Source organism: Microcebus murinus, chromosome 24 (genome assembly GCF_040939455.1).
Source record: "Microcebus murinus isolate Inina chromosome 24, M.murinus_Inina_mat1.0, whole genome shotgun sequence".
NCBI classification, from domain to species: Eukaryota; Metazoa; Chordata; class Mammalia; order Primates; family Cheirogaleidae; genus Microcebus; species Microcebus murinus.
Genome location: NC_134127.1, coordinates 8,905,072 through 8,918,388, shown reverse-complemented (window position 1 = coordinate 8,918,388; position 13,317 = coordinate 8,905,072). Strand labels below are relative to the sequence as shown.

General features: G+C 39.1%; 1 protein-coding gene and 1 pseudogene across 6 annotated transcripts in view; one reads left to right on the top strand and one right to left on the bottom strand.

Moving 5' to 3' along the window:
- Positions 1-13,317, top strand: part of NRG1 (neuregulin 1) — a 1,019,909-nt gene that overhangs the window by 820,882 nt on the left and 185,710 nt on the right. The gene's annotated exons all lie outside the window — the stretch shown is intronic.
- Positions 6,999-7,127, bottom strand: LOC142864280 (uncharacterized; annotated as a pseudogene).

The following is a 13,317-nucleotide window of genomic DNA, read 5'->3' as shown; positions in this document are numbered from 1 at the left end:
AGCTCCACTTTCTGCTTTGCCTGGGACTTAAAAACTTTGGGCACCCCTCCGTTCTTTTTAAAACAAACTTGTGTTCTGTTGCCCTAGCACTCTTAAGTTGCTATTTCAACCTAGCAGTGACAGCTTGGGGCCATCACCAATGAAAGTGCCCTCCAAATGTCTTGAGGCATGTGTATTGCATAGACTAATAGTTAGCAGAGGTAAACACAACCATCTTTGCTTTGGAGTGTCAATTGAAGAAATTGTTACTGCACTTGTTTTGGCAGCATGTGCTCTGGCTGCTATCAGAGTTCTGGGCAGAGAAGGAGATGTGATGATTATGAAGGAGAGGGGGGAAAGAACAGCTGCAGGATGCAGGGAAGTGACTGGACTCCAGTAATCATATTTGGCAGGTCAAGGGTGAGACGGGATTTGGACTATACCCTGGGCTAGCAAAGCAGTGTTAAAATCAACTCCAGGTGTTTCCGTTATCCTTAATGCCTTAGTATTATTAAAGCAAAATATAACGTGTTTTAGGATATGAATGGGAGGGAATTGGTCACTCACTAACTGCTCGGGAATCACTTATTTATAATAGAGCCCATTCTCTCTTGACAATTGCTCCTGCATGCTTAAAATATACCATAAATCTCCAAGTGCTTGTTTCAATAGTAAACTTTCCTCCAAGCGAGCTGTTATCACTTTCGTCTTCAAGAGCAGGCTAACTCAGTGAATCTCTGTGAGCTTTTTCCAATTTACGCTGTGGAATTTGGAGTTTGCATTGGTGTATGCACCAGTTCCTAAGTTAAATTCTAGATGAAGAAATTTTAAATCATTATGCTTGTTTAAAAAAAAAAAAAAACCTCAAGTATTACCAAACGATGGATGATAGAAATATACTTTAGAAATATATCCGGGTACTAAATGGTAGAAATTAGAACATCATGAGACATTTCATACGAGATGTTTTTGATGATCAGAATAATGATTTCAAATTTAGTCTTAGATTGAAATAAGGATCAAAAAAGAAGGGCCAAACATGGTGGCTCATGCCTGTAATCCTAGCATTCTGGGAGGCTGAGGCAGAAGGGATCGCTCAAGGTCAGGAGTTCGAGACCAGCCTGAGTAAGAGCGAAACCCTGTCTCTACTAAAAATAGAAAAAAAAAATAATAATAACCAGTCAGCTAAAAATAGAAACAAAAAATTAGCCAGGCATGGTGGTGCATGCCTATAGTCTCAGCTACTTGGGAGGCTGAGGCAGGAGGATTGCTTGAGCCCAGGAGTTGGAGGTCGCTGTGAGCTAGGCTGACGCCATGGCACTCACTCTAGCCTGGGCAACAAAGTGAGACTGTCTCGAAAATAAAGAAAAAAAGAGAAGAAGGGTGCTTGATGCTTCCATTTATGACACTTTTTTTTTTTAATAGCTGCTGCTTGTTTTTTCTTAATCCAGTGTTGTAGAATTTTCTAGGATTAACTCAACTTCCCCCCCCACCCCCATTTTTTAACGTCTAGTGCCTGGCAAAGTTGGTTGAAGCTCAGTCTAGGTATGAACTTGGTATGTAGGTAGGAGGAAGCCATTCTTAATCTAAATAGTTAAGAAACGTTCTTTGCCTTATTACTGGAGAGTAGGTTGTATTGTTCCTTGACACGTAATGGTTGCGTTTTGGGAGGAACCTGTCAAATCTCCATAACTGTGCTATCTAAGTCTTTCACATTCTTTTCCTCCAATTTCTCTTTCTGTCTGTCCAAAACCAAAATCCAGCCGTCATCTCTGAAGATGACAGCCCTGTTGGGACAGCTCTTTTAGATAATTTTTTCTGAGATGAGCTGCTTTCTGGAAAAGACCGTGGCTGCCCATCAAGTTGAGATTGGACGTAAGCATATGGATGGCAGAAAATCTGTCTGGCACAGCTAGACTTACCTAGAACTGTGCCTCATATGTAACTAGAGCTTAGTAAATGTCAAATACAACAATAGACTGTCAAGTTGAATAGACTAAGTGAATACAGCTAGAGGTGTTAAGGGAAGTGAGTTCCAACTTTTCTTCTTGCTGCGTTCCCGTGCCTGGTTGCAGACCAGGATTTGTCCTTATACCCAGAACTGCCTGTCAAGAGAGACCTCAGCCTTCTACCCTCACTGTCTCTGCCTTAACTGTTCATGTGGCTGATTAGTCTAATGTCCTCCAGCTTTTCCTTCTGCCCCCATCCCCTCTTCTGGTTCCTTCTGTACGCTGCTGAGAGAGTTACTTTCTAAAATTCAAGTTGGACCGTCACAGCCCTTTGCTTTACAAGTTTTTTTTGTTTTTTTCTTGAGACAGAGTCTCACTTTGTTGCCTGGGCTAGAGTGAGTACCGTGGCATCAGCCTAGCCCACAGCAACCTCAACCTCCTGGGCTCAAGTGATCCTCCTGCCTCAACCTCCCGAGTAGCTGGGACTACAGGTGCAAGCCACCACGCCTGGCTAATTTTTTGGTTTGTTTCTATTTTTAGTTGACCCGCTAATATTTTTTCTATTTTTAGTAGAGACAGGGTTTCACTCTTGCTCGGGCTGGTCTTGAACTCCTGACCTCAAGTGATCCTCCTGCCTCGGCCTCCCAGAGTGCTAGGATTACAGGCGTGAGCCACCACACCCAGCCTCCAAGTATTCTTAGTGCCCTTTACCTGCAGAGTGAATGCTACACCCATAAGGCTGGCGCTACAAAGCCTGTCACGTCAGGACATGCTCACGGGCATTTTCAGGCCTCATTCCTGCCATTCTTTCTCTGCAGCTACACACTGTGCTTCGGCCACATGGAGCTCGCTGTCCCAACAGCAATTTGTGCCTGTGATCATGTAGCTGTCCTTCATCTATTCTGTACCTGTCTAGTTCCTACTTTTCCCTAAAACTCAGCTTACGTCCCTCCTCTAAGGAGTCTTTCTAGACTCTTTTGCACAACCAGTTACATCTTTCTCTGTTTCCACCATACCATCTCCTCTCTACCTCTAATAGAATGCTTGTTGGTTTACTGTAAATTTTTAAGACAGTCTACACTCCCATCCCTCTCCTGATAAATAACTAATTCGGGATCCTCAGTCACAGCATGCAGAAGGCTCCCCATAAATGTTGAAAAAATGGAAATATCTAAGTAATAGTTATTTTATGCAACCTAAAGCCACTTCCCTAGATGTTAGTCCAGATGATTATTCACATGATCCACTCTACTGCCAATTCTAACCTTTTCATATTCCACTAGCACTCAATATAAGACCCACATAAAGGCCATCTAGAAAGTCCTTCTCATTCTGCAAAACAAGTGTCCTCCTGGTAAGGAAATATGTTTCAAATAGAATTTTTGTTCTGGCTGTTTGTATGTTTCAGTCAAAGGAATAGCTTTTATGTCTTTAGGTATCTGCCTTAGTCCTCTGTTCTGTAGTTTTAGGAGATTATGATTATCTGCCATTATTCTGTTAGTAATCTTACGTTTTTTTAATATCTGTTTTGCACAGCTTGCCATCAGTTCTATGTGCTCTGTTTTATTCCGGTTTCTCTGAATGTATAAAACTCGATGGTTCTCAGATATGGTTTCTGGCCTAGCAACATCAATATCCCCTGGAAACTTGTTGGCAGGAAACTTGTTGGCAGTGCACATCCTCTAGTCTCATCTCAGAGCTCCTGGGGTGAGACTGTCCGGCATGCGACTGGCAACCTGTGCTGTAACAAGCCCTTCAGGCGATTTTGATGTCCACCAAAGTCTAAGGACCATGCTTGTAGAGCGTCCTGTCCAGTGGAAAGGTCTGCCTGCTGAATAAGTCAAAAGAGATCTTTGAAAATAGGATCCACATTTGAGAGACCTGCTGTGGTTGTCTAGTTTTAGCAAATGTGTCAACACAAATTTGCACTTGTAGGCAGTGTCTCGTTAGCAGAGGGAAGTGTGAAAAACAAAAAACAAAAACAAAGATGATAAATAAATACCTAAGTAATCCAACCAAGAGCCATGCGACACACAAGTGGGATGAAAATGCTTCACAAAGGGGAAAAAAAGGCTTTCAGAGTATCCTGTGGAAGTAATAAATGATATTTAGAGGCTAAGATTAGCGGAAATGATTCTTAAAGTGTGTGTGCCATGCGTGTATGTGTGTTTGTTTTTCATGCTTCACTTTCGTGATGCTGTAGTTCAAAGAATAATAAGTACATGTAGGTTAAGATTGCCTCTGCAGAAAGCTATAGTGTTAGTTGCTTTACTGTCTGCCTGTTTTCCCCTTTACAAAAGAAAAGATTATACAGGAGACCTATCGTATTTGATATCTGTCAGAAAAATCATGAAAATCATATGAAAACTATCGTTATTGCTGGTGAAGCAGTTGTACTTTATTTTCTCATTGACTCTTTTCTACACTTTGGTAGTGTAGTTCTCAAGTTTATTTTCTTAGGATTTTCTTTCATAATTCAACAGGAAGACAGGCTTGTAGAAATCACCAGTTTCTTACAGGAAGCTTGTGCATTCATTTACTCAGCACATAATTACTAAGCGCATTGTGCTAGGTTCTAAGCAATGAATAGAACAGATATGATTGTCACGCATGAAGAGTTTGTATCCTAATGACGCTAGGGAATGCTTTTAAACAAAACTCTTAGTTATATTTATATGTATACACTCCAGGAAGAAAAGGCTTTGCTTTTAAATTTCTTTTGTGTTGTCTACTACTTGAACTTCATTCACTTCATGAGGAAAAAACATAAATGGTATTTCTAAGGGTTGTGTTCCACTCTGTTATTAAGCTTGTCGAGATGAATAAATCTCTACTTGTATATTTTCAGATGCAACATCATTGCTAATTAAATTTCTCAGTTAACTTAAGAAAGCTGTGGGTGTCAACCCTGGTTTTTAAAAGAAACCTTTCTTTGAGATAAAAGTGTCACCTACATAACTATTGAATTATTGATGATTGTGGATCTTTCAGTTAATCAACGATAAGGTAATTGTGCTAGTATGAACTTATGATTGTAGGGTATCAGTAATGTAAAGGAGTATAGGTGAATGATGTGAATGTGCATTGAGTTCATCTTACCCAGAAAGCTAATCTGAACCAAATCCCTAAGAATTACTTTCTTTAATCCTTATTGCATATGAAAAGAAAGTATAGTTTATATGTGAATATATGGGAAGTATATACGTAGGTATACACATGAGCTGTGTCTTATTAAGTACTGGGAAAGCCTATGGTGGGAAAAGTGTGTTACAAGGCCTGATGTTAAGATTGAACTTGTGATAGTCTTTATAAACATTTTTATGGACAATAAAATAAAACAATAAAGACAGTGCTCATAATTAAAGATACAGCACGGACATGACATCTACATTTGAAGCTAGTAATAATGGATGCTGGGCTTTATTAGTAATTACTACTTAGCATTCCTTACTCACTAGAAATGTTTTAGGAGCTCTTAGCTCCCTTGCAGTTTGGGATGCTTGTAAATTCATTTTGCTCTGTTGGACATAATGTGCATACAGGATATTTTCAACACCACCCTGTCACCTAAGGTCTGGCCCTGTATATACATAGTTAATGCCGTCATGATTTTACATCTTCTTCCTGCTTGAGTCCTGTCTCTCCTGACCTCCTCAGCTCAGCTTTCGTATGTAAGCTCTGGATTTCTTTGCCCTCATGGAAGCCAACAGAGGGTAGCTTTTTTAAGGCATGAGTTTCCTTGTGCTCATATCATGCCTCAAGCTTTTATTGCAAACACCTGCATTCCTCTTGCCATGATTTTTACTTCTTTTTTTATTTCAAAACTTTGGCTTTACATTTTTCCGCTTGTTACTAATACCAATGAGAATCAATGGAAGAACTAGCAGTTCAAGTATACCTGAAGCCAAATTCTCAGAGTTACTCAAAAGGAATAGGTAGAAAAAAATGCCATGGTAAGACAACTTGGTGCATAATTACATATATACAGTGACCACATGTGTTTACAAATGTACACAGATGGCCATAAAAGTAGTCAGATACTAATCTGGAATTCAGTCCCTAAACTGCCTGATTCCAAAACCTATCTAATTTGTATATGCATTTCATCACTAGCCCTTTTTCCTTTTATGTTCATTTTAATCTGTCTTTTCTACTAATATATTCTTAAATTGCCTGCATTTTAAAATTTGCCTCTCTCCTGACTTCTTACTCCAAGTATTATATTCCAGTGCGCATTTACTGTTCTCATTTCCTGTTTTCAAAGAAACAATTGCAACATATTGTAGAAAACCTTACCACTCACGCAGCACACTTCCCATCTTTCTGAAATCTATTGTCCTCAACTTAGTTTTTTATTTTAGTGTTACATACTTATCTTTTTCCTACTAATTCCCTCACAAAAATTCAGCATAGTTTTGGAAATAAGGTAGATAATCTCAGAGCCCTCACAGGAACAAATTACACAAAATGTCACCCATGTAGCATAAACAAGATACAGAAATTAAGTCCTTCCAATAGAGTTTAAAGAATCTTCTGATACTGTTACTGTACAGATTTGATTTATTAAGCCAAAATTTCATTCCTTCTAGAATAATTTCCTTCTAGAATTCATTGTCACAGTTCTGACCCCAATTTACATTTATATCTTACCCCAGCCGTCTTTATTATACAGTAGTTAAAAATTGTTGACACTTGCCTCTCAAATTTAAATAGAATAGAAGATTTTACAAATTGCTAATCCAGTAATAAGCATTTTCCCCTATTGGGTAGATGCAGTTGTTCAGATTCCAAGTGGATGAGACATTCCATGATTATGTCTCTCATTTTATATTCCGTAGACCTCATTTTCTCTCTCTGATAACTGTCCTCACACAGGAAGTTTCTAGGTTTTGGGCAAATTCGTCCTTCTCCTTTTTCTAGGTAGGAAATCACCATGAAATAAAATTATGCACACCAAATAAATATGTATCAAATAAAATATTAATGAAATTTGTAACATTTATTTTCCAACTTGGAGGTTGATTTCCCCATCATCCTTTTGTAATCTCTATATCCTTCCCCCTACCAGCAAATGGGTTTTTGCCCGAACCAGGTAATGCCAGCATTTATGGTAGGTATATCATAGCTCTCTCTGCTTATCTGTTAAACTGATAAGAGCAGATATTATGCTTGATCTTAGCCAGAAGGCCGGGAAGTGATTGCCTTTGCTTATCTGTGGAGACTCAGTTCCTTTGGCATTCACAGATAGTATTTTGAATATTCCAACTCTGTATACCCAGTTCCTTCTCTTACTTCAAAATGTAGGTCCCAGATGGATTATTTCCATTCCACTGTCTATCTTTATGAAGCCAGTCAATTCTAGTTGCTGGATAAAATCCTGTAGATGTTCCGTGATGACTTACTGATGCTCTCTAACAAGGATCTGCAAACATTTCTGTAAAGAGCAAACTCTACAGTTGTAGAACAGAAGTAGCCATAGGCAATATCTGAGCAAATGAGTGTCACTGTTACAATAAAGTTTTATTTACAAAAACAACTGGTAGACAGGATTTGGCTCATAGGCCATATTTTGCCAACCTCTGCTATATAGCATCCCTTGAAGTGTTAGTGTCATACCAATATTCCCCCATAATATATATATCCTTGCCATTTGCTACAGCAATATTCTACTTTTCTTTTACCTGGCATTGGTTATGTTCTCCAGTGAGTTTTGTCTTTTCACTAGGAGTTTGTGATTTCATTAGGCCTTAAGAGGCCTTTGATAAACTTACCCAAATAGGTAGTTCTAAGAAATCCCAAATTCAGTGGTTGATCGGATCACTGTGTAATCTTTGTTGCATACAGTTTATACTTCAAGTTGGCCATCTACCTCTCCTACATGTGTACACAGAATTGCTGAACCTTGAATCCTGTTCAAAATGCCAAGTTGTGAGAAGATTAATTACGCTTCCACCAGCAAGGCATAGAGTTCTTAGCTATCGAGAAAACCCAGTGGCTTGGGAACAGAATTGAGCCCTAGACAGATCTAAACAAAAACATAGAGTAAAGCTAAATAGCAGATTGTAAGTCCCCTTCCTTGCTCCCTAGAAATACTCCCCTTCCAAGTCCAGCTTCTAATCCTTCCCCCTGGTTTAACAGTTGACCTTTTTCCTAGTGTCCATGCTGGTTGGACATTCCTTTCTGGCATGGACATCCACGATGGGCATTGCCAGGCGTCATGATGTCTGATTCTGTTCTGGCTCCTTCCCCTTTTCCTAGGATGCATGTTTCAGCTTACTTCATGTTCAATTGCCTTTGTGGTTGGCCTGCTTCTTCTTTCTCCTCTTTGTGGTTGCTTTATAGTTGACAAGTTTCTGGTTCATTGGCTCTGTGTCTTGCCTAATACTATAAAAGTTCCCTTCCTGGAAGGGTTAGGGATGGGAATAGGGGTGGGGGTAGCAGTAAAATCAACTGAACTTTGTAGTGGGCTGGAGACAGGGCATGAGTGTGTGAGAAAGTAATATTTTAGGTTTGCTCAACTCAATGGAGGTTTGTGTGTTTTTTGTTTTTTGGTTTTTTTTAGAAAAGCAACATTGACAAAGGTCTCAAACACGAGATCTGTACTGGAGATACTAATTTCTCCATGGGCTTTAATGCTCATGGTTGTCTAGGAAAGAAATACAAAGGGAGAAAATTTAGAGGTAGCATTCTTGTAAAGATTGAATGGTGACACCAAGGTAGGACTTGAATCTCCTAAGGAGGGTTAAACTTGGTGTAGGAATGAGCAGTTCTTATACCTTTTGTAGTTCTTAACGACCATTTTTTAGATCCGGCCATTTAAATCTGAGGACCTGAATATACTAATCTTATAAGAAAGCAGAAATTTAAAGCTGTTTGGCTCTTTCTCTTACACAGCTTTAAAGATTAAGGAAAAAGTCTTTATGAACTCTCTGAAATAAATGTGGTGTTCCTGATTAATACAATGTACTTTATTTTTTAAAATTTAATATTTATTTTTTAATTGATAAAAGTAAAATTGTGTATATTTATGGTGTATAACATGTTTTCAAATGTATATACATTGTGTGGAATGGCTAAATCAAGCTATTTAACATGCTTCACCTTATATGCATATCATTTTCTTTGTGGTGAGAACACTTAAAATCTACTCTCTTAAAAATGTCCAGATAATATAGTGTACTTTAAATTAGTTGTTTAAATATTATGAAATTACTCTCTGTCCTTAGGTAGAGAATAGTCTACCTCTCATAACCCATAAAAATGGATGCAGGTGTCCAGCTCGGGGAAACTTTTTGGAATATTCTCTTTCCATCGTTTTCTCTCCCTTTTTATTTTTCCTCAAAAACAGTTTTTTTAAAACCTAATACTGACTCCTTGACTATTTTGATTATGAGGAGTCAAAATTTGAGCATTGTTGGTAACTGGGCATATTCTACTGATTATAGCCTTGGTCAGAGGAATCATAATTCATATCTATTTTTTTCTAGGAGATTCTGAATTTCTACAGAAGAGAAATTAAATCTTCATTCTCTTTAATTTACCCAGAGTGATAAATTTTAAGCATTCAAAAAAAACCCCACAGTTTTACTCGGAAGCCTTCCTGGGGTGGGCAGTAACTCTTTGTAGTGGGCTATCATTGGAGAGAACCGCCCCAGCACAGTGTAGTATTTTTGACCATGTTATTCTCAGATCAACCATCTGTATCAGAATTAGCTGGGCTGGGCTGGGCAGGGCTGGGCATGGTGGCTCACGCCTGTAATCCTAGCACTCTGGGAGGCCGAGGCAGCAGGGTCACTCAAGGTTAGGAGTTCGAAACCAGCCTGAGCAAGAATGAGACCCTGTCTCTACTAAAAAAATAGAAAGAAATTAATTGGTCAACTAAAAATATATAGAAAAAATTAGCCGGGCATGGTGGCGCATGCCTGTAGTCCCAGCTACTTGGGAGACTGGGGCAGAAGGATTGCTTGAGCCAGGGAGTTTGAGGTTGCTGAGTGGTAGGCTGATGTCATGGCACTCACTCTAGCCTGGGCAACAGAGTGAGACTCTGTCTCAAAAAAAGAATTATCTGGGATGCTTTTTTTTTTAATAATTAAAATTATTTTATTGTTAAAAAGATTAAGCCTATTGTACAGTTTTTATGGTGGTTGAAAATATCTCATCTTTTTTTTTCCCTAGTACTGTATCATTTTGCTTTATTATTATTTTTTTTAATTTCAGAATATCATGGGGTACAAACCCTTTGGTTACATATATTGCATTTGCACCGCCCAAGTTGGAGCTACAAGTGTGCCCATCCCCCAGACATCATGCACCGTACCCATTAGGGGTGAATTTACCCGTCCCCTCTGGGATGCTTTTTAGAAGAGCAGATTCTTAGGTTTTTCATCAGGGTCTTTCGATGGAGTCTGTTATTATTCCATGTTCATGTTAGTAAACTTGCCCAAGTGACAGCTGTGTACAGCAAAAGGGTTTGCAAACCTCTTACCTGGGGGAGGGGTTTGCCAACCCACTGACAGGTCCCTGTCCCGCTACAGACATTCCTGCTGTAACTGCAGGTTTGTAAAACTCACTTTGTAAAATCACACACTAAAAATAATTGGATCTGAGGAGAGTAGGGCTAATGAAGAAAGCTCAAAACTTATGGGACTGGAGCTAGAACATCAACAAGAATCACGATGATTCTCATAAAAACTGTAGCATCTCATAAAAACTGTGTCTGACAATATCTCTTCTCAATAACTTAGTTGAATCTTTGTACCCTTGAAACTGTTGCTTTTTTTTTTTTTTTTTTTTTTTTTTGCTGACTTTGGTCCTTCAGGGCATTCTTTTCTAGCAGAGATCAGTATTAATTTCTTTATCCATCTTTTTTTTTTTTAACTGGTACATACCATCATTAGATTGATAGCACTCCTTACAAAAATGGGGGAAAATATCTTTGCAGCTTCTTCGTGTGTAAAATTGGCTTCTCCAGAGACCTTAACATAATGGAAAATGGAGTAGTTCTTGAAGCCAGGAAGCCAGCCACTACTTTGCAGTAAGGAAAATATGTCTATAGGACTGTCAGCTCTTGAACATCTTTTTTGTGAGATCGTGTTGTGTCACTAAGGCTGTATCTTTAATCAGAAGAAGCTTGTCCCTTACTGCTTCAAATTGTTAATGTGCTAATCTCGTGCCCTTACTTAGTACCTACTTATTACGTTAACACAGTCACACAGGGTAGCAGAGCCACTATAGACATTTTGCTTTCCCTTTGGGACTATTGTGATAAAATTCTTAAAGTTTGACTTCTCACGAGTACTTCCTCCTGGGTGAATCAAAGAGGTCTACTGCCTGGCTGGTGGATTTTCTTCAAAGTGCCAACACTGCAGTTGTTTAGGAATGGCCTTCGTGACATGTGCATAAGCATGGTCTGGCCTGGGTTCTTAAACATCACATTTCTATAGCTTTTAACTTACTAGGCATGATTTTCCCTGTACAAATAGATCATTGTTCAGCAGATTTTTGCTGCACACATTTGGCTCTGATCCACAATTTTTCCTTGTGATATGTAAGATATTTGAGGTGTGTCAACATTATGCAGGCAATAGCTTCCTTTAGAAATATAGTTTAAACAGAAACTATGTCATAGAATATCATGTGTAATTCCCAAGTGAAGGATTTCATTAGACACCAACCCAGAAGCGAATGTAATATGAATCTGTAAAGCCTTCTTATGAAGATGATTTAAATTTTTCTGCTTATTAAAATTCCTAAATGATGTTGTTTCTCACCAACCAAGAAAAAAATATCACTACTTAAACAGTAGTCACTAGAAAAATAATTTATTTTGCTTTGTTACCTAAACTGCCAATATTTAGGTTTGAGTTCTTGAAACCCAAACCTCTTGAAAGTCTTGGAAGATTTTGTAAAAGTCCTTTCTTCTCTCTCTCTTTTTTGTTTTTTACTATTGCCACTGGGATACTAGTATTCATAAATCATGTTTAAATCTCAAAATTTGGCCAGTGACTTTCTGCTCCTAAATTCCTAAAATACAGTGTAGACAGAAGAATAGACTTACTTGGGGGCTTAATAGCACTGAGAGATGGTCAGACTTTCATTTTATAGATAAGGAACTGAGGCTGCAAAGAGAGAATGATCGTCCGGGGCACAGGGGGTTGGGTACAGTCCCTGGGGTTGAACTTCGGTTCCCAACCTCTGTCCCTCAGCTTCTGTGATCCCCTTTGTGTGGGGCTCTTTCTTGGACCCTGCATAGGGGTGGAGGGAGGCGAAGTGATGCTGGCTAGTGATTCTGCTTCACCTTGGTTTATCTATTCTTACATACTAATGTGCTGTGTATTATTTCATAAGAGTTCCATAGCTGCTAATATTAGAAAATCAATACAATTGATTTCTATTTGGGACTCATATTCATTTTCTATTGCTCCTGTAACAAACGACACCAAAAGTAGAGGGTTAAAGGAACACAGATTTGTTATCCTACAACTGTCATATGTTAGAATTCCAAGAGGAGGGTCACTGGGCTAGAATGAAGGTGTGGGCGGGGCTGCAGAGACTTTCAGAGAGAATCCTTGTTCTTGCCCTTTGCAGCTTCCAGAGGCTACCCACATCCCCTGAGTCAAGGCTCCTTTCCTCCGACTTCAAAGCCAACAGTGTGGCATCTCTTGACTATTCTTTGCAGCAAGGAAAGGTGATCTGTTTTTAGGGAGTCACGTGATTAGATTGTGTGCAGCTGGGTAATACAGCCAGCCCCACCCCCACAGCTGCAGATAGGGAGGGCTGTTTGTAATGGACTTGAGCCTCCTTGGATTTTGGTATCCACAGGGGGTCCTGGAACCAGTCCCCTGTGATGAATGAGGGACCACTGTACATTTTAATGTCTCCATCTCAAGGTCCTTAACCTTAATCACATCTGCAAACCTTACGCATGTGTAAGGTAAGGTTGTCATAGGTTCTGTGGCTTAGCACTTAGGATCTTTGGGGGCCATTATTCTGCCTGCCACGGGAATGAATGTCTTTTCATTGGTCTCACCTCTAAGTAGGCAGTTACTTAAAAGCTTTATATTAATTTAGAAAGCTTCAAAAACTGCTAAAATGTCCCAAGGACTTAAGTGATGAAGTATAAGAATAGCCACCAATATTCATTGAGTGCTTGCAATGTGCCACACACGGACTGCCAAGTGCTTTAACTGCAGTAGTTTATCTAACCCTTTTAACAGCCCTGTGAGGTAGGTTCTATTACATTTTACATGTTAAGAAATGTTAAATGAGGCTTAGAGAATTTTAATAATTGACCCAAGGTCAAACCACTGGTATTATGGCAGTGTAGGACTTGAACTTGAGTTTGTCTGACTCAGGTTTTTTAAAAGTATAGTTCTATTTAGCTCTAAAG